General features: G+C 39.4%; 1 pseudogene; it reads right to left on the reverse strand.

The window, feature by feature from the left end:
• Positions 1-10,877: 10,877 nt before the first annotated feature.
• LOC143672527 (transcription factor 20 pseudogene) lies at positions 10,878-20,170 on the reverse strand (annotated as a pseudogene).
• Between the last annotated feature and the right edge of the window lie 1,692 nt (positions 20,171-21,862).

Consider the following 21,862-nt stretch of genomic DNA (forward strand, 5'->3'; position numbering starts at 1 on the left):
CACCCCAACATCATTATCAATCCATATGTCACCATCCCATTTTTCAGGGTCTCACTCCTTTCCAATTAATTCCCTCACTTTAATGGCAGACACCATGCAAGGCTGAGATTTCAGTTTATGTTGTAAAGTTGCTACTCTAACAATAAGATTCTGAGTCTGATTTTCAGAGCTCTCAAGCCTACGGCTACAGGAAATAAGATTTTCCCTCAGAATACTCATAGAAACATCTATATTTTTCAGACAGTGCTTAAGCTTCTCGTTTGAAGCCTTAAGCCCATACCTTTCACCCTTTAATGTAGACAGTGTATCTAACAACAACCAGCCAACATCTCTATAACTCTTATTTCTACAAATCTCTGTAAAAGTGTCAAAACCATTATCCCCCAGAGTCTGGCTTCATACAAGCAAATCATTAGGAGAATCGAATGATGATATTTTTATTATCTCCTTTGCCAACTCACTGCATGGATTGGGATTGTCATTCTGATTATGGGAATCAGAGTCCTTAGTGTCTCTGAGTCCAGTCAGAGTAGAAAACCATTTATAAAAACCCATTTTTAAGATTCTGTTTCTTAAGAACCACTCCTGTTACCAAGATGTATTAGTTAGGGTTCTCTAGAGAAACAGAATCAACAGGGAATGCTTGAAAATATAAAATTTATAAAAGTGTCTCACATGACTGCAGGAAAGCAGAGTCCAAAATCCACAGGGCAGTCTACAAAGCCAACGACTCCAATGGATGGCCTGGATGAACTCCACAGGAGAGGCTCACCAGCCAAAGCGGGAATGGAATATGTCTCCTCTGAGTCCTCCAAGGCTTCCCATGATTGGATTTAGCATCACTAATTGCAGAAGACACTCCCCTTTGGCTGATTGCAAATGGAATCAGCTGTGGATGCAGCTGGCGTGATCATGACCTAATCCTATGAAATGTCCTCATTGCAACAGTCAGGCCAGCACTTAATCAGATAAACAGATACCACAACTTGGCCAAGTTGACACGTGTCCCTAACCATGACAATATGGAATTTCACAAACTGTGAAATCTATTCTACAATTAATTGTGGGGTTGTGCTTTGAAATTTATTGCTTTTTTGTACATATGTTATTTTTCACAAAAAGAAAGAAAAAAAGCCAATTGTGGTGATTAAAAAAATACTTAAAGCACTCTAGCCTCCTAAATTCTGGAGGTAGAAGGAAAAATCTGAGAGGATCATATGATACATGACAAACTCTGGGACCTGTCCTTTCACTGCTTGTTGATGAATGCCTTGAAAACTACTGTTTTTTTATTTCTTAGCTTTGTAGATATGTTATATACACAGTAAAAAAAAGTTAAAAAAAAAAGTCTGTGAAAATAACCGAGGAGATTGACAATGGTGTTTTGGCCAAGTAGAGGTGGTGAGGACTGACCTGATCATGAATGTATCTGGAAAATAAAATCCATAGGATTTTCTGAAAAATCATTTATATGGAGTATGTTTATCTCATTGTGCTATAACAACATGTCACACATTTAGTGATTTACAAAAATAAACATTTATTTTCTTACAATTTGAAGGCTAGAATTTTAAACAAGGTGCTGACAGACCTAGTTCCTTCAGGAAGTTTGGGAAAATCTGTTCTGAATTTTCTAACTAGATGTTGTCTCTCTTTGACTTTTGGCCTCAACACTTCAATATTTTCTTCCATGATGACCTCTACTTTTCTTCTGCCTCCCTCTTATGAGGAGGGAGATCCTTAAATTAATCATATCTGAAAGGCCTATTTATCATATAAGGAATAGTAAATTGGATATTTTTGTGACCACTTTTGTGGACCACTCCTGTGTTAGCATAAGAAATAGAGAATAGCCAAGAATAACTCAAGGATTCAGTTTGGACATGATTTAGAAGAAGTTGAAATAGAGAGAGAGAAAAAGAAAGCAGCTGAAGTGCTTGCTGAGGGTTAAGGGAACATGGAATGGGTAGTGGAAGAAAGCAGTGATAAATATGAACTATGTCCATGTGATCAGTTACAAAAATGAGAACTGTAATGCTGTATTGTTCCTGTTGTATTATTTAAGTCATAAGATATCAAGTTTAAATATGAATATTACCCAAGGGCTTGCACCCTATTCTGGAGAGAGTTACTGTGTTTCCAGTTATATGTAGGACAGTTGAGCATTGTTTAAGTGAAAGAAAAAAATGTGTTTTAATGTTTTTTTATTTTAAAATTTGGTATGGTTTAAGGTAATGTATATAGCTGCCAAGTTGACAAGGGTGGACTGTCATAGTCAGCTTCATGTGTCAACTTGGCCAAGTGGTGGTTCCTGTTTGTCTGGTTGGGCAAGTCCTGGCCTGTCTGTTGCAATGAGGGCCTTTCATAGAATTAGATCATGTTCATGTCAGCTGCATCCACAGCTGATTCCATTTGTAATCAGCCAAGGGGAGTGTCTTCTGTAATGAGTGATGCTTAATCTAATCACTGAAAGCCTTTTAAGGAGGATTCAGAAGAGACAGGCTCTCTTCCTGCTTTGGTCAGCAAGCCTCTCCCTCCTGTGGAGTTAGTCCAGACCCTTCATCAGAATCATCAGCTCCATAGCCTGCCCTGTGAATTTTGTTCTCTGTGTTTCTGCAGTCACATGAGACACGTTTATAAATTTTATATTTTTTGAGTGTTCCCTGTTGATTCTGTTTCTGTAAAGAACCCTAACTAATACACTGTATTTTATGCATAAATTTCTGTAAGCCCACATCTTCTCTAATAAACATTATTTAATAATAGAATCTTGGTTTAGAAAAAGCTACATACTACCACCTCTTTCACTGACTATCCATGCATCCATTTTCACCATTGATTTCAGCCCCCTTAAACATCTTAGTTATCTCCTAGTAATATAGCTAGTAAGCACAGAATTCAGAGCCAGGAAATTTTGTTTAGAGTCTAAGTTCTTAATGGTTAGACTTTACTGCTATACCAGCATGCTCCCTGACTTGTGATAAAAGAAATATAGTATAAGTGATATTGTTTTGTTAAACAGTGCAGTCATCTTTTCCTTGACTATGCCAATGAACCATTCCTAAACATGACTGTACAAAGCTGGTGGCTTACCCAGTTGTTGTCCAGTTATGTTTAGATTGCACACAGGAATCTCCTGGCAGTCATTACAAAATATTTTAAGAGGCACTCACCTCCAGCTATTTTTGTTGAAGATTCTTCCAAGGATCAGAATTATGGATAGTGAGAATATTTAACTTGGAAACTGTCAAATTCTCCATCCAAATTTCATTCTTGTTATCTATCCCCAATATTTTATTTTTGATCTGTAATTTTTAAGTTTTATGTTATATTTCATACATACAGAAAGTGCCTAAAACATAATTGCACAATATAATAACTCATTTTTTAAAACTAATGTCTGTGAAACAGCTGTGCCACTGTTACTGGATATATCTCATCTGTCTTTCCAATCATTCTGACTTCCTCCCTTGTATAAAGGATGACTTACCTGGCTTTAATTGTTTCCATTTTCTTGATTATGCAATAGTTTTACAACTGATATGCATACCCAAAAAACATTTTTAGTTTTGTTTTTTAGCTTTATTAAAAAGGACCTGTTTTTTTTGGTTTTGTTTATAACTTCTTGCTCATTAGACAACCTATCCTCATTCATATGGAAAAAAAAGAAGTCTGATGGCTGCAGGAGAGAGAGACATCTCCAGGAAACAAAAACATTTTACAGAATACTTATCACACTTGAGATATTGGTTCATTTTGAGTATCTGACAAAAGCATATGTGGCAGTTTAAAGATAATTGAAGATTCTTTACTACCTCCCCCACCAAAAAGTAGAATCTAATTCCCCTCTTCTTGAATCTCATTTGTTCTGGTGGCTCTCTTCACCAATAGAAATTTACTGCATGACTTTCATGACTAGTTCATAGGAAAACTTGCAGCATCCACCTGGTCAATCTGGCATATTCACTAAGATGCTCAATCTTGGAAATGAACACTATGTGAAAGTTGTTATTCAAGTTACAGTATTTGGAGGGTTTGTTGAGCATCAATACATATTCAGAACATTACATTATTCTTTTATCAGAAAGGAAAAAGAAAAACCTAGAGAAACTCCCAGAAAAATTCAAAACAGAATTTAGAAATTATTTATCTGAATGAAAATGGATTTAAATATAGCATGACATTCAGAAATTGATGCTACTTAAGTAATGAGAATCTATCTTATTTTGATTTTAGTAAAATTATTTCAAATGATTTGAGAACCTTGAAGGCCTAAATCCAAGGAAGTGGTCCTGTATGCTGAAACTTTGTGTTTTAAGGCATGGCAGAAGACACTTATTTGTTTTACCTCTGATCTATTATATTTTTCATCTTTAATATATGATTCTCTTACTTTCAGGGATCATTTTGACAAGTGATAAAACTTCATTTGCTCCTAAGTGTGCCTATGATATGGCATGTGTTGGGTGGTACTTTTGGGAAAGCTCCTTTTTACTATAAGTAACAAGGAGAAAACAGATTGTATTTCCAACATTTGACTTGGAAATCTCAGTTCAGTTCAACACTTAACAATTGAACTTTGCATTCAAGAGTAGAAGACAAATTTTCTAATTTTCTGTCACTTTAAAACAAAAATCACCGATCTTCTAGTGTTCATAAGATGTTTTTCCTTTCCATCTGAGGTCTTGCCAGAGGTACATTTAATGTTTAAATTTCCAGAAATATTCTGTCCATGATAATATATACGTTCTCTAAGATGATGAAAAATTTTTACGGTAAAAATTCTTTCCAAATAAATGGAAAGTTTTCAGTGTCATCTCTCTTAGAATATACTTCATTTATTTCTGATTCCTCAACCAAACCATTTTTAACATTCATATTTCTATCAACAGCCTCTTTTTAAAGGCAATCTAAGCTTTTATTACCAGAATCTCAAAATTCTTCCATCCTCTACACATTATTCACCTCCAAAACCAATAATGCATTTTTAGGTTAACACCACTAATAATTCTCAATATCAAGGCATCAAAATTTATCCTTACAATTACTAGGAAGTAATGTATCACAATTATGATGTTTAATAACACAAATAAATGCCATTTATTTGCTGCCACTCATACAGGTGTGTGGCTTTTGTTGTTGAGTCTCCATAGAATGATTAGTGAGGGAGACATAGCAAATATGGAATCTCATTCCTCTTACCAGATAGGCTACAAAAATGGCAATATTTGTACATAGCATATTATTTTTATATTTTAAAAAGTCACCTACATAAATAGGAGAAAAATGTGAACACTGAATGCCTGAAAAAGTACATATGTAACATATCAATTCATCAGTTTAATTTTATGATTGCTGAGTTGCATCTTTTTCATTTGATCGAAAAGTATATTCTAAGAGAGATGACACTGAAAACTTTCCATTTCAATAGTTCACCTAAAATGGCCAAAACCACTTCTGATTTTTAAGATCCATTTTTAGAGCAAATTTTTAAAAAAAATTATTGAGAAAGCGCAGAAAGATCTTTTATGACTCTACCCAGCCCAAATCTTCCCCTATTAGTAATGTCTTACATTAATGTTGTGCATTTGTTCTAGCTGATTAACCTAAATTGAAAGACTGTTAACTAAAGATCATAGTTCACATTGGTAGTCACTCTTTACTTTGTACAGTTCCATGGGTCTGACAAATGTACTATGTCATTTCTCCACACTACAGCATTATATAGAGTAGTTTCACAGCTCTAAAATGGTCTGTGCTATTTATATGTGCATACCAGCACTGATATTTTACTTTCCCTCTATATATTACCTAGAAGCCTACTCATCATTCTCTAGGTACTTTTATTTAGGAAGTAATTTATTTTCAGAAATATTGTGGAGAATATTTATGCTCATACAATAGAATCCACCCTACTCTTTACCATTCCTAATGACACAAACCAAAATTCAAAATCTTGTATTTGTGGAAAAAAGCACCAAATAACCAACCACTAGGAGCAAAAACTAATATTTCATAACAGTTTCTTAAATTTTAAATGTCTTTCAATTTCTAAAACTTCAAAATCATAATTTTATAGCATAAATACTTGTTTACATTGTGATTTCTTTCATTTAAATTCTAAGCATGAATAATATGGTCATCAAGTATCCATTCGAAAGGAACAGGCTAATAATACCAACCTCCAAGGCATGATCACCAATGTAAAAATTTCATTATAGGGCAGGCAATGGTGGCTCAATGGCAGAGTTTTCTCCTACTATGCTGGAGACCCAGGTTCAATTTCCAGAGCCTGCCCATTCCAAAAAAAAAGAATCACTTTCTTATGTATTTATTATACATAATATCTTTTAGTACATTAACATTTCTTAATGTAACTTTCAGTTATTATTTTATTTAAAATAACAAAATATACAGAGGAAAGGAGACATCACACACATAAAGACAATAAAAATTCATGTATGACTTTACAAAGATTGATTATGAGATAACTTTCATACTTTATTTAAAAGCAACTTGAGTGAACATATATTGTGCTTTACCATAGCCAACATGATGGTTGAGCATCCCATCAAAAGTCTCAAATTAAGATCCCTGATGGTCTTTTCTACTGCTGTATTTCTAAGTTCACAAGTTTGACTAATTGTATGCAGGCTTCTGTTAAGCAACAGAGCACATGAAAGCAGGAGGTAATGGCTAGGAGCATATACCCTGAGCTTTTCTCAGCATTTTCCTGTGGGCACTTCTCAACTGTTTGCACTAGATGGATAACAGTTGCTTGTACTAAGAAATTGTAAGGCCATACATGTCAGGAAACATCTCCTCTAGTTTGCTTTTGAATGCCTGGTGAGGGACAGTACTTCATTTGCATCATTATGGGCTGCAAAGAACCGATCAGGCATTGTGTATATGCTTTATTTAGCACATTTATTCTTGCAGTCCAGGCATCAAAGGCCAAGCTTTGGAACTTAAAATTGTCTAGGCCATTCAGGAGTTCTGCCCAATATTTCAGCTCTGAATCTTTGGATAGCTCCCTTCCTTGCTCTTGAATCCCAAAAGCCAGGGGTTTAATGATTACTTCTGAATGGCTTCAGTCATCTGTGGTTTATAAAGGCAAGAGTTAGGATGGGTGTCCTCTCCCTCTACTTCTTGTTCTCATCATCATCTTCATCTTGCCTCTGGTTCAGGAATCAGTACCTAAAAGATCCCCATCATTACCAATTCTACTCTTGCTTCCACAAGGGTAATGTACTACACATTTTCAAGTCACCGAAAGCCATGTGGGATCTTTTGCAAATCTTCCCTTCAAAGCTGAAGAACCTCAAACTTCAGGAAAACTTTTTATATGCTTCTTTCCTAGGGGGAATTCTCCTAGCTCTTCTGAACTCAATTCCTGAGCTTCTATGGCACCTAAACAAAAAGTGACTGCACCCTTATTTCTCTCTTGCAAGGCCTTCAAAACTATAGATCCTGAGAGGTTACTACTGCCATATCTCAGAACCCTCCAGCTCAGTAGTTTCTAGGAATAAAGTCATGTTAACCAGTAAATCTTTTCCAGAAATAAAAGAAGCCACAGGCTCAATGCTATTTCAAAGATGGGCAATTAATCATGATAAACTGCTATGCCTTGGCTACCCTGTTAAATTCATGGATGTTGTATGATTGGAAAAGACAGAATATATTCCTTTTATAGTAATTGATAAGGTAAAATATTTTCCTGTGCCACATATACAAAAATAACTAATGGCTTTCTGGGGATTGTTGGGGCATTGGAAAACTTTCATTCTTTACTTAGTCCAAATGGTAAAACCTGTGTTTGTTTTGATTAGGAAAAGCCATTCCTGGGAAAGGGATACCTCCCAGCAGACTGCTTTTGAAAAGGCCATTTGGGCTGTAGCACTTGATCAGGCTTTATGGTAGATAGAACCAAATATGCCTTGCAAATTTGATATAGCCAGAATCAATACTGGCTTTGGGCAGGGCTTACGGCAAAGGCAACAGGCAATGTAAAGCTCCCATCAGCTTTTGGTCTGAACTATGATATTGGCCCCATAGAAAAGCAACTATATGCTACCTATAATGCCTTAATGCAGGTTGAAAGACACAATCATAAACACAGGTTGTCAGAATAGACATAAGAGTCTGTACCAACTATATTCTCCCTAAAGGAGACTCACTTTAGACCCAAAGACACAAAGAGATTGAATGTCAAAGGTTGGAAATAGATATCCCAAGAAAAAAAATAACCCAAAAAAGCTGTAGTAACTATACTAATATTGGACAAAATAAACTTGAAATTCAAAACTGTTATAAGTTCTTCTCCCCACCTTGATGTAGAGGTGGCAGATGGAAATAGACAATCATAGTCAACACTTGGGCCCTACCAATGCCCAAGCTGCATCCTGGGCTGGGCCAGGGTCATGACCACCTGAAGCCCAGTCATGAGGACAGAGGTTGAGGGAGTGACCCACAGCTCAAACCTGGGAACTTATATAGCTGCCAATCCATCTTTCAACAATCTACCACTGGCACTATGGTCTGGCCTGCTCCAAGATGATCAGCAGTATCTGGGCCAGTTGAACTATGATCGTTTGAGAGCACCCTGAGAGAGCTGTGATTCATCAGGAGGATCTGCACTATTGACATAACTATTGACATAACTACATGATAAACCACTTAGGTGAAAGGCGTTGCTTCTCCACCCAAACCCTGGGTTTTGAAAGAGCTATGGGCATAAGTTCTTCTACAGGTAGCACTTTGACACAGAGAGGCTGGGCAAACCAGCTATTTGTGCAAGCAAGTTTTGCAAGGTGCTGGTGTAGAAATGTACAGTGAGTGTACAGAACATCCAGGTATACCTGGCACAGAGCCACATGGTCTTAATGTTGGTAAATTTATTGTGACCTCCACATCAGCCCCATCAAGTATTTCTGTTTCACACCCTGCAGCTTTGACTGCTTCAGCTTCACTCCTTGATTACCAGAACCATTTCATCATGCAGCCCAGCAACAACCATGCCACCACTTGCTTTTTCTACAACAACTAAACTTATACAGGCTGAATGTGCTGTGCCAGCATCAGCAACTTTGAGGAGGTCCAAACCAGCTACAACACAGACCAGAAGATCCTCTTTGTCTATTTGGACAGATGATGGCAGGACCTGTTGTACCTAATCCATTGGAAGCCACCCCATTCATGCAGGACTCCCTCGCCCAGGACTGGATGGTAGAAACTTGGACACTCCTCCAAAGGCCTTCAGTTATGCTGGGAAATGGTGCCAATGCTAAGTCCTACTATCTACTAAGAGCACCTACTGTGTACTGGAGGTGTTAAAACTGTTGCCAAGGGGAAGTGCAGTACTGGAAGCATGCTTGTTACCTGAGAGCCAAACCCAGGGGCCTTGAAGTGTAGGCTGGCCCCAATTCTGATGGGATCTAATGGCGCATAGCAAATTACTAGGCCAGGAATTGCAACAAAGGTCTCCCCCCAAAGATGTGGCCTCCTGACTTTAGCTTAAACACCCCAGCAGGAGCTCCAAGTCCTTTAAAGTGAGGCTGAGGCCCTAGAGCTTGTATTTTGAAAGCAGAGAGCAGGGGCCAGTGCCATGGCCTTCCACTCTCTCTGGCCTTCAAGCCATGACTCTTTTGCACTGAAAATTTGGTCTCTTCTGTATTGAACAGAGCACAGTAAGTAGTGTAGACTGGAGATATTTCCTTCTTCTCACTCTCTCTTTCTTTTTGTTTTTTGTGTTCTTTATATTTTTGTTTCTTATATTTTTGAGATTTAAGTTTTCACTTCTAGGGAATTAGAGTCACATTCAACTAAGACAATAATATTAAGTCATAGGTACTCTGGTACCACTAATATCTCCTTTCTCAGGACCTGGGAGAGGGTGGAGCCAGCCAACTTTCTTTTCTAAGAGAAGACCAGGCCCTTCCCTACAGACATGTAGATGAGGCATTTGCCCCATTTGAGGTTGTCTACCCAGGAGGGTGGGTAATCTCTTGGACCCAGGTCTATACCTGAAACATAATGGAACTGGGCCATTCTCAAAAGGCTGAAACACACACCCCTCAGCAGCAAGCTAACCACCTGTGTCCTCCTGGGTCTTTGTTTCTCAGGGTCTGAAGTATATGATGACATCCTTCCCCTGGTTTGCAAACTACACCTACCTTTAACACCTAACTTCCTTACCACCATGACTACCACCCACTGTGGGCAAAGAAGTGTTCTGCTTCCAAGTGTGCCATAGCCTTTGGTCCAAAGTGGGGTGTGAGCCCCAGATGTCACTTCATCAGCTGGACAGCCTCTTCAGGGTTCAGATACTGGTTTGGCTGCAACATAATCTCATCTCCATTGCCTTAATGCCTGGTAGCCTAAGGCCCCAGGGAGCTCACAGTTCTACAAGGATAATCTCATGCAGGGATTTTGAGCCTCCCCTTGAGAGGTTCTAAGGAAACTGGTGAGAAAACTGAATCAAGAATAATGAATAAAGGAAGTAAAGCTTTCAGAGGACATATATGAACAAGGGCAGTGGGGAAACCTCTGTAAACCACAGTAGGCCTCTAGGCATCCAAAAGAGTGGCCCCAGCACACCACTTCTTCAAAAGACATTCAAATCTTAATTAAAAAAACATGTCCCAGTCTATCTGCGGAGGGCCTTGGAGTCAGGATGGAGCTCAGGCTGTGTGGTATTATTGCACAAATTATGAAAATGGAATGAGAAGGAGACAGATATCAGGAGGTGAGGTGGTGGTTGTGGCTGTGCAGTAGTATATTTTTCATGCCTTCATGAGTATCCATCAACTTATCTCCAAAGTTTCACCTGTACTTGCTATCATTTCTATTCTTTTGCACACACAGCCCACTGTCCCTAGCTATAGCTGCTCTGTGCTGAGGCTCCTTCTATCAGTCTTATTCTGGAGTAAAGGGAGAGGAAACAGAAGGAGAGGTTTGTGCTTGGAGCACTTCATGGAGAAGTTCTTACTGTATAGCAACAATTTGCATCAATGGCACAGGGATAATGATATCAGAAGAAAGAACCTTTGTTGTAGCAGCCCAAGGTGGCACCTGTCTCCTAGCAGTGGGAATATTTCATCTCTCTGGTTATTTCCATCACTTCCTACCAGCCATAGAGACTGCCACAGATCAGGGAGATTCCACTGACCCAGAGAATCCAATCCTCATGGAATCAAAATTCATTTCTGCCAAGATTTAGTTCAGGGATTTTTAAATCCAACTCAGTGCCACCTTCTGAACTGGTGGGCATGGAGGATTTGGAGTCCAACTCAGTCTTTTCACTGTTACCCTCAGTGGCTGCTTTTTCACAAAGGAGGTCCCTATTTGGTAACCAAAGACCTCCACCATAGTCTTCCAAGTAGTGTCACTGCTTAAACTTAGGGTGGGAAGCCAGGCTCCTCTGCTCCTTCTGCTATTACTGCTGCTCTCCCTCCTCCTCAGTGTCAATCTTGTAGCTATTAGATGCATTTTTGTAACATACCTTAATTTTACTCTGCAATTACATGGCTCCCTTAGTAGGTGAATTTTTCAAGAGTGGCTGCTTAGCCTTGGGAGTAAAAGTTTCCAAAGAGGTCACCCATGTTCAGGTAACTGTCCCACTTGCCACAGAGTCAGCAAACCAGTTTTCCCATAACAGAAGGTTCTGTCACAACAGATTCCTGCTGCATAAAGGATAAAGCTTGGAGCACCTTGCTTTCAGTGCTGCTGGAAGTAGGGATCAATGACTTCAGATCACTCTGGTAAGTTACCAGTTTAGTCTGTTCTTCTTCAGAATTGATGATTATAATAATGGCTCGAAGTTCACACTTATTTACTACACAGATATAAAGGAAAAAATACTTGTTTCTGGCATCAGTTTTATCCACTGGTTGGGTGGCAAATTTTGGTTTGATCTCAGGTTCTTGAGATTCTTCAATGGGAACTGCTTGTTTGTTTTACCCCTTCCTTGACTGCCTCCAAGTTTTCCTTATCTCCTTCTTTTATTTTTGATTTTTTTGGCTTTGGCTCTCCATTCACACCACCTTATGGAAGGTGAAGAAGATATCTTCTAGCATCTGAGGTGGCTGTGTGGGTAAAAGTGGTAGCTGTTGTTTTTCTTTTGCTTATTCACAGTACCAATGGGTCTCCACTTCTTTCCTGATGGGAAATATCCCTTTGGAGGATAAACATCTTGTTTGGATGAAATCATCTCTGTATCATTCTCCCTCTCTTTAGCCTTGAACTTTGCTTCAGGGTACAAGATGCTGCTGGAGATACATTGTTTGAGTCAGGAAAAAATAAAGGTAATGTCCCACCCAGGGAACCATTTGGTCTCCCTTGGTTACTACCAAGCTTCTGTGAGCTTGCAGATGTCATGACACCAGGGGGTTCCTTTCCAGCAGCAATCATTTCTGGATATGCCTGTCTTTACTTTTTCATCCCCACTGCCATACCACTCTTCTGAAGATGTTGAAAGAGGCTGTTGAATTTTCAGCTCCTGATCTATTGGACTGTATATGTGTGAAGGTTTCTCAATAAAAATAGTTTTTAAAAAGGCATAGACTGTCTCATGATACTGATGGACATAGGCAATTTTTATCTTTCAGAATCATAAATATATTATACCACAGCTTTCTTGCCTTCATGGTTTCTGCTTAGAAATCCACACATGGTCTTATTGATCCTCCCTTGTATATAATGGATTCCTTTTCTCTTACTGCTTTCAAACTTCTCTTTTTGTCTAACATTTGACAATCTGATTAATAAGTGTCTTGGAGTGTATCTGTTTGGATCTATTCAGTTTTGGGTATGCTGCACTTCTTGGATCTATAATTTTATGTCTCTCATAACACGTGAAATTTTCAGTGATTCTTTCCTCCATTACTCTTTCTGCTTCTTTTTCCTTCTCTCCTCCTCTAGAACGCCCATAAAAAATATATTCATGCACTTCATACTGTCATTAAATCTCCTGACACCCTGCTAATATTTCCATTTTTTCCCTTATATTTTCTTTTGCATGTTATATTTCAGGTTCTGCTCCTCTAGTTTGCTAATCTTTTATTCTCCCTCTTCAAATCTATTGTTGTAGGTTTCCATTGTTTTTCATCTCTTCTGTTCCTTTCTTTCCTATAAGCTTTGTAAGCTGTTTTTTCAAACTTTCAATTTCTTCGTGTAATTTGAAGTCCTGGCTTAGTCCTATGATTGAGCCATAACTTTGATTATCCTAATATGACATTTATTATTATTATTATTATTATTATTATTATTATTATTATTATTATTATTATTATTTGCACTTAGGCATTTGATTTCCTTAATTAATTTTTTCTGGAGGTGAGTTTTCCCTATTTTACCTACAGCTTTCTTGCTGGGTGGCTTTTTCTCTATCTGTTCTTTGTAATCCAGTTCAACTTATTCTAGACCTCTAACTTGGTCTCTCTTTAACTGATCAAAATTTTTCAGAATTTTGTTTTACTATTTTTTGCCCTGCCTATATAGAGCCTTTTTTGTGTATGAGGAGGGTCTCCTCAGATATTATTGACCCTGATCATATTTCCCAGACCAAACCCAGACCAGACCCAAGTCTCAGGAGGACAAAATAGCCACAATCAGTTTGTCAGACTTTCCTAAGAAGTTTCTAGACTCTGTGCTTTTCCTATCCTGCCCAGCATATGTTACTTGTCTGCTTGTTGTTTCCTATCAGCATATAGTAATGTGATCCCTTTAATTTCAGCAGACTCTCCCTGCTAGGGGTGTGGCTGAGACAGAGGTGAGGTAGCAGTCAGGCTTTAATTTCTTCTTCCTTCCAGCCCCAGACCTGAATTCCCTGAAGGAAAGATTCCACTTAAACTGGGCCTCACCACCCCCCTTTTCTTGGGGAAGATACACCACTTAGGGAATTAACTCCTTTTACCTGACTAGTTACTTTATCTCTTTGACATGCTTTAGTTCCATCCTTGCCTGGGTAAGTGCTAAAGCCTGAAAGTACTTCCAGTTCTATCTAATCAGCTGTTAAGAAGTGAGAAAAAAAGCAAAAAACCTTTTTAGAGCAGACCCCTACCCACCCCGGCAGGCTCCCAGGGTTTGCCAATCAAGATCTTGAGATGGTACAAGACTCTAAGTATCCCCATGATTTGTGTGACCCCTTTTCTTAGGATCCAGCCCTTTTACAGTTTTTTTTTGTGCTGTCTGACTCCAAAAGCCTTTGTTGTTGTTTTTGCCAGGGCAAAAACTCCTGCATATACCAAATTTACCTGTGCTAGGGGCCTGCTTTCAATAGTCAGAATTTGTCAGTTCCACAATTGGAGCTTGGTTAAGCTAAGCCCTTGCTACTAGTAAGGTCCATTTCCATTCCCCTTGAGGAGCCATGCCCATATGGGATGGGTTCCTCCATGGCTTGGAGACTTTCAGTACTGGGTAGGGTCCCTACCATTTCAGACTGGTGTAAGCTGTGTGTCTGGCCACTGATGCCCCCCCACCCCAGCAGTTATTCCAGATGGTTCCTTGTTATTTATTAGCTGCTCTGCAGGATGAACTAAATCCCACACCTCACATGCTGTCTGTACCTTTTCCAGATGGACATTCCAGGAGGATCACTGCTTTTGTCTGAATAATTTCACTGAGAAAGGTCCCAAAAAGACTCTTGAAACTTCTGGGAACCATGCTTCAGTTGGATGCCTTTGGTAGACCATCAATAGACATGAGACATGTCCAGCTTCCTGACTGCTGAGGTCATTGTAAGTGTCTACTGGTGAGCAACCCATCAAACCCCCTATTCTAGTGTGCTACCTGCCAGAATGTGATATACCAGAAACAGAAAAGCTTTTAAAAAGGGTTATTTAACACAATGCAAGTTTACAGGTCTAAGGTCACAAAAATGTCCAATTAAAGCAAGGCTATGAAAATGTCCAATCTAAGACATCCAGGGAAAGAAATCTTGGTTCCAGTAGGCCAACTACATGTAGTGTTTCTCTCTCAGCTGTAAAGGCCATGGCTAGCTAGCTTTTTCTCCAGGCTTCTTGTTTTGTGAGGCTCCGCTAGTGGCATTCTCCAAAGGCCTCTGGCTACATTGGCTCTCATCATCTTTGTGACTCTCTCATGGCTCTCCAAAATGCTTCCTCTTTTAAAGGATTCCAGTAAACTAATCAAGACTCACCTGGAATGGGTGGAGTCACTCTCTCTCTAATCCAATGTTAATACCCTCAGTTGGGTGAGTCACATCTCTGAGGAGGTAAGCTAATCAAGTTTCCAACCTATAGTATTGAATAGGAATTAAAAGAAAATGGCTGCTTCCACAAGATTGGATTACAGTTAAACCATGGCTTTTCTAGGGCACATAATTCTTTCAAGCCAACATGCAACTTTTGTCATTTTTCAGAGGTTCCACACTCTGTTAACAAATGGATGCTTCCTTGGGCTTCTGTCCTGTACTGTGCTGCAGTAATTATTCTCTGAATAGAACTGCTGCTTAAATCTTTATATTCTAGTTTTATATTCTTTATATTCTTTTTTTAGTATATCTGTCTCTTATATTGGAGCTAAGATTTCAAGCATGCAGTATGTTTTCCATAAGCATGAGTCTGAGTGTCTGTGTGATAAGCACGGCTGTGAGAAAATGGAGCATGAAAATAACTCCTGTTGGCCCTTTCTGAATAGGTCATATGTGGGTTCATGTATTGGGGGTCAAGCACTCCAAGAGGAAAAATGTCCCATGTAATACTCCTGATAATGAGAAACACCACCAAAGGCAGAGTGCTGTGCTTGAAATTGGCTCACATGACTCTCACTGCAGAGGCCCATGGTTCTACAATGCCCAGCAGGCCTTCTTGGGCTTCCTGTCCTCACTGGATCTTTATTACCAGCCATATAGTAAAAGTCTCCAGTTTCTTTTCTGACACCCTGGTGGCCTTGATGACCAGAGGTCTCACTAGTCATTGCTGCAACAGTAGCTGCTGTTCCTCACAGTCTGCAGACCACTGCTGTTGCCACTGCTTCCACCACTGCCACCTCCACCCCTAAAATTCTGGAACATCTGGGCCTGATGAGGGCTAAAGTTTTCAATTTGGGATAATCTGTGTATCTCCTGTGAAGATACTACAATGTTAATATGCATAGGTGCTACTATGGGTAACTGCTGGTTTTCTTTGTAACCACTTGGCTCCCAAAAGGACTGCATACTATCCAGCTGTGCAGCAGCACAGCAGCTGGCAAACTCCTCTCCTGCCAGAGCTTCCTGAGGAGACCCAGCTGCCTCTGGAGGGGTGAGTGGGGAAAGAGCTGTGGCAGCTGCCAGCTGCTTAGCACAGGGTGCAGATGGGGGCGGCCTGTGAGACCTCAGCTCTGGCACTGGGAACCAGTAGGGGCTGACCAGGGCCAAGGCCCCTCCAGGCTCACTGCTACCCCTCACTTTCCATTGAATGTCTTCACTGCAAATGGTTCTGCCACAGCAAGCAAGATTGTGTGAGGAAGAATCCAGAGTTCTACTAAGCTGATTCTTTGACTTCAATATTAAAATTCCTTACAACAAAGCCAAAACTCATGGGATTTTTAATTACTCAGAGCAGCATCATGTGGAAACATTTTGATATTGCATAATTTTGATAGTGTAATATATAATTATATTGACATGTGCTGTTGTGTATTTCCATTCTAGACTAAACAGATTCCTTCATCAACTCAGAATCTGATAGGAATTTAACAATGAAAAAATCTGTTGAGATTTTCTCAGAAACTAAGAAGTATATAAGACTTCTGAAATATATAAGAAGGTATATGTCAACTTCAAGAGACTTGGTTTAAAAAGCACTAAGTCCATGCAATATAACTCTAAAATTTTAAATTTCAAAAATGACAATAAGAGACCACTCTATGAGGACTGAAATGTTAGGCATTTAAAAGGCAAATGAGAAGGTAAGTTTAGATCTATATGTTAAAGAACTTTATGAACTATAGGATTGCATTCTATTGCAAATCTTGATATAAAATGACATTCTAATGCAATATAAAAGATTAATGTGTTATTTTGTGCTGGACAGAAAGGTGGTACAGTGAAAGGGCATTTGAATTCTCATTTCCAAAGTAAAAATAGCACACATTAAGATTCTTTCTTCTTTTTGCATTTCAGAGTTATTCAAAGATATTAGAAAATTTTTTTCTGTGAGTTTATCCAGTTCTGCCCTTAAACTCTTCCCTGATGGACAGTCAATGCAAATGGAAATAAAAATTAATATCATTTCTCCAATGATGGGCTAAAATATTCATATAAAGTAAATATAAAAAATAACAAATGTATGGCAATGCAATGGTGGCTCAGTGGCAGAATTTTTGCCTGCCATGCCAGGGATCTGGTTCAATTCCCTGTGCCTGCCCATGCAAAATAAATAAATAAATTTCAAAGTTAGAACTTCCAGGAAGATGGCAGATTAAGGAGAGGCAGAATGCACTCATCTATCAAAAACACCTAGAAAACAGGCAGAAACTATCCAAAGCAGTGATTATGGGGCTCCAGAGACCAGAGAATGACCACTGCAGTATACAAGAAAGAACAAGATGAAAAAGCACAGAAACTGCTACTGAGAAATAGGAATGAATGTATTCAATCACAGTCACCTTGGAGGCCAATGATTGAGCATCAGCCCCCAATGTGCCACATTTCTAGTTTGATGCCTAAATAGGGAAGTTAACCTTCCAGTCCCACTGCCTAGAGTGGTCCCACATGGGAATTGGAACCACTAGCTCCATTGTATCCACAGTAGACCCTCATATATATGGTAACTTATTTGCATCCAGTCTCCCAAATTCCCTAAACCAGGACTAAATAATCTCTTAAATAAATGGTGTATGGAAACCTGGATATTCATATCCAAAGAAATGTACAAGGACCCCTACTTCACATCCTATAAAAAATTAACACAAAGTAGATCAAAGATCTGAGTATGAGGGGTAATACATAAAACTCATAGAAGAAAATACAGGGAAACATCTCTAAGATATAGTAATATGGGATCGTTTTTTAAACTTTATATACAAAGTACAAGCAACAAAAGAAAGATAAATGGGAACTCCTCAAAATTGAACACTTCTGTGTTTCAAAGGGCTTTGTCAAAAGTTCAAAAGTAGCCAACTTAATGAGAGAAAATATTTGGTAACCACATATCTTTTAAGGGTGTATTAGTTGGGAGGGGCACATCTCCATCAAGTCAAAAGATTACACTCACAATTGTTGTGTCACCTTCCATGGAAGTAACCTAATCAAAGGCCACAACCACAGTTGAGTGAGTTGATCTGCATGGAAACAATCAAATCAAAGATTCAATCCCAAAAAATAGGTCTGACCCCATAACAATTTAGTAGCAATATTAATGCATTACAAAGTCAAAAAACAATATAAAATCTCATCAAAGTAAGCTATAGGCATAGCCTGTTCTTAGGCAAACCATCCTTTGGCTGTGGCCAGTGTAGGCTCAGAAGTAAACTGACCGTAGGGAAAGGACTTTATTCAGGCACCAGCATGGTGGGGGTCTGAAGTCAAATTCAGACTACCAGGGAGAGCAATTAGAGGATGTTTTATATTTGAGGTACTGGACAGGGGGATAAGTGAAGCATGGTTTGGGGGAGTTAATGTGACTTCATTGGAGGGGTTTAAAATGTAAATGCCACTATAGTTTTGGTGGACACTGAGTGAGGGAATTTATCACAGGAATTCAGTTGACTGAGGGTGGATGCTGGGTCAAAGAGTTATCACAGAAGTTTGGTCTGCAATCGCAGTGTGGAGATCTCTGTTAAGGGCTAGCTACATTATGGGAGTGGGAAGGGAGGCTGAGTGTCCCAGGGAATTCTAACATTTCCAGCCTGTTTGCTAGAATTGTTTACACATGAGAATGGAAGTGTAGGCATTGGGTGGACGGGAAGAGAATTGCTGTGTTGGTCCACCCTGGCTCCTTCCTGCTGTTATGGCATGGAATTAAATTCTTTCATCTTCATCTAAGCATCTGAAACTTCTGTTCCACTCTACAAGGGCTGGTATTGTTATTCTCACAATAGCATTAAACTGTTCACCTGGATGTGGGTAAAGGACTGTATGATACTGCAAATAAAGCTGGTTAAGAGTTTTAAAAGACAGGGCCCAAAAATGAGGAGGGTGGATGAAGACTCTCAAACTGCTGAAAAGGGGCATTGTCATTAAGGGACAGGGGATGTTACAATGAAACTGGCTGTTGTATTTTCAGAGTCCAACATTTCTGGATTACAGAGCTTCTCTGGTATATTAGTTACTGCTCTCCAGAGAAACAGAATCAACAGAAAACATCCATAAAATTAAAATTTATAAATGTGTTTCACATAACCATCCGATTGTAGCTTATGTGAAGCTTATGACTTCAATGGAGGGTCTGGATGAATTCCACAGGAGAGGCCCACCAGACAAAGCTGGAAGAGAGACTGTCTCTTTTGAATCCTCCTTAAAAGCCTTCCATTGATGAGATTAAACATCCCTCACTGCAGGAGACACTCCCCTTGGCTGTAGAATCAGCTGTGGATGTTGTCAATATGATCATGATTTAATTCTATGAAATGTCCTCATAGCAAAAGACAGACCAGCACTTGCCCAACCAGACTAACAGGTACCACCACTTTGCCAAGTTGACACATGAACTTGACCATGACAGTCCACCCCTTGTCAACTTGGCAGCTATATTCATCACCTTAAACCATACTTAATTTCAAAATAGAAAAAAATAAAACATAACTTTTTCCTCACCTAACAATGCTTAACTATCCTGCAAAAAACAGAAATACATTAAATCTCCCTAGAATAGGATGCAAGGTCTTCAATAACATTCATTTTTAAACTTTACATCTTACAACTTAAATACTATACATGAACAAAACTGCATTACAGTCCTCATTTCTGTAACTCATCACATGGTGGTGGTTCATATTTATAACTATCTTCTTGCACTACCCATTCCATGTTTCCTTTACTGTCAGAAATTACTAGGGTTGACAGTGGTTCTCTTCCAGACCTTCATTCTTGAAGTATAAGAGCCACTGGTAGTCCTGCCTGGATTAAGTTGTTGAAGTTTTCCTTTGATTGTAACCACGGGGCAGGGTAATACTAAAAGATGCCCTAGGGCATCTCCTATATTCCACAAAAGCTCTTCTTTACCTCCATCGTGTTGTTGCAGTCCTGTTTCACCCTGATGAATCAATCACCTCAGCCAGTAATATAATTCCCCTCCTGGCTTGTTGATTCATGGGTATGAGTAGCCCAAAGTGACCAGCTGGCCATCTTAATTCCAGTTCAATGAAATCATTGTTGTCTCTCCTGGTGGAAGCACTCCCCCTTTGGAACTAAACCATTTATACTAATATAGCTGAAGGTTGATGGGACAGGAAGCAAAATTTTCCTAGTGGACCACAAGGGACAATAGTAAGAGATGTCACTCCCATTTCCACCCCTTGGTTCCTGGATCCATGGATCTTGGCTATGGGAGAAACAGTACCATACAGTGGATGCTGATCAGAGGATACACAGCATCCTGGAAAATATGACCTCAGCCTTTCAAGGTATTGACATCTAGTTGGCATTGTAATTGAGTTTTCAAAAGCCATCCCACCATTCTATCAATCCAGCTGTTTCTGAATGATGGGGAACATAGTAAGACCAGAGAATTCCATGATAATGTGCCCATTCCCGCACTTCATTTGCTGTGAAGTGAGTTGCCTGCTCAGATGCAATGCTATGTAGAATACCATGATAATGGATAAGACATTCTATAAGTCCATGGATGGTAGTTTTGGCAGAAGCATTGCATGCAGGGAAAGCAACCCCATAATCAGAGTATGTGTCTATTCCAGTTAGAACAAATTGCTTCCCCTTCCATGAAAGGAGAGGCTCAATGTAATCAACCTGCCACCATGTAGTAAGCTGGTCACTTCAGGGAATGGTGCCATACTGAGGACTGTGAGTGGATTTCTATTGCTGGCAGATTGGGCACACCACAGTGGTTGTAGCCAGGTCAGCCTTGGTGAGTGGAAGTCTATGTTACTGAGCCCATGCATAACCTCCATCCCTACCACCATGAAGACTTTGTTCATGAGCCCATTGGGCAATGACAGGAGTTTATGGGGAAAGAGGCTGACTGGTATCCACAGAAGAAATCATCATATCTACATGATTATTAAAACCTTCAACTACTGAAATCACCCTCTGGTGCACATTCACAGGGAAGACAAATATGTTCATTTTTTTGCCCACTCAGAAAAATCTATCCACATACCTCATCTCCAGAACTCTTTGCCACCAATTTTCCAATTATGGTCTTTCCAAGTCCCTGACCATCCAGCCAAATCATTAGCAACAGCCCATGAGTCAGTATACAAATGCGCCTCTGGCTAGTTCTCCCTCCAAGCAAAATGAGCAACCAGGTACACTGCTCAAATTTCTACCCATTGGGAGGGTTTCCCCCTCACCACTGTCCTTCAAGGACACCCCATAAAGGGGTTGGAGAGCTGCATCTATCCACTTTTGAGTGGTACTTGCATATCATACCGAACCATCTGTAAACCAGGCTCAAGTTTTATCTTCCTCAGTCAATTTGCTGCAAGGAACTTCCCAAGAGGCCATAGCTCTCATCTGGGAAAGAGGAGGTAATGTGGCAGTAGTGCAGACCATGGACATTTGGGCCACTTCTGTGTTTAACTTGCTTGTACCTTCAGGATGTGTTCTGGCCCTATCTCATATATACCATTTCCATTTTATAATGGAGTGTTGTTGTGCAAGCCCAACTTTATGGCTTGGTGAACATGCAACTCACGATTAGCAACCCAAGTCTCATGGTAACTTGGTGGTGCACAGTTAAGC

Source organism: Tamandua tetradactyla, chromosome Y (assembly GCF_023851605.1).
Source record: "Tamandua tetradactyla isolate mTamTet1 chromosome Y, mTamTet1.pri, whole genome shotgun sequence".
NCBI lineage: Eukaryota > Metazoa > Chordata > Mammalia > Pilosa > Myrmecophagidae > Tamandua > Tamandua tetradactyla.